Source organism: Capsicum annuum, chromosome 8 (assembly GCF_002878395.1).
Source record: "Capsicum annuum cultivar UCD-10X-F1 chromosome 8, UCD10Xv1.1, whole genome shotgun sequence".
NCBI lineage: Eukaryota > Viridiplantae > Streptophyta > Magnoliopsida > Solanales > Solanaceae > Capsicum > Capsicum annuum.
Window position 1 is genome coordinate 103,643,426 of NC_061118.1, and position 721 is coordinate 103,644,146.

A 721-nucleotide genomic window follows, 5' to 3' on the forward strand; every position below is an offset into this window, starting at 1 on the left:
TCTCACCTTCTTGTTAAAAGCACGAACCATCCTGTGTTGATACAGCTGACCATGGCATACAGCAACCATTCTCTTCTCATCAATCAACATGAGTTGCTCATGGCGAGCGCAAACCCAATCTTCATTACTCATCCCAGCTTTCTAAATAATCCTTAGAGAAGGTATTTCAACTGCAGCAGGTATCACAACTTCATTCCCATAGAAAAGTAAATAAGGGGTCGCCCCGGTAGAAGTTCGAACTGTTGTGCGATACCCTAGCAAAGTGTAAGGTAACATCTCATGCCATGATCTATTATTTTTTACCATCTTTCTCAAGATCTTCTTGATATTCTTGTTGGCTGCTTCCACAGCTCCATTCATTTAGGGACGGTATGCAGTCGAATTGTGATGCATGATTTTAAACTGATCACAAATTTTACTCATCAAGTGACTATTTAAGTTTGCCCCATTATCCATAATGAATGATTCCAGCACTCCGAATCGACAAATCAAGTTATTCCAGACGAAATCTGCAACCACTTTCTTAGTGACGGCTCTGTATGAAGCAGTTTCAACCCACTTAGTGAAATAATTGATGGCAACTAAAATAAATCTATGTCCATTCGATGCCGATGGCTCTATTGGCCCGATAACATCCATGCCCCAAGCTAAGAAGGGCCAAGGTGAACTCATTGCATGAAGCTCATGTGGAGGCATTCGAATCAAATCTCCGTGTATCTGA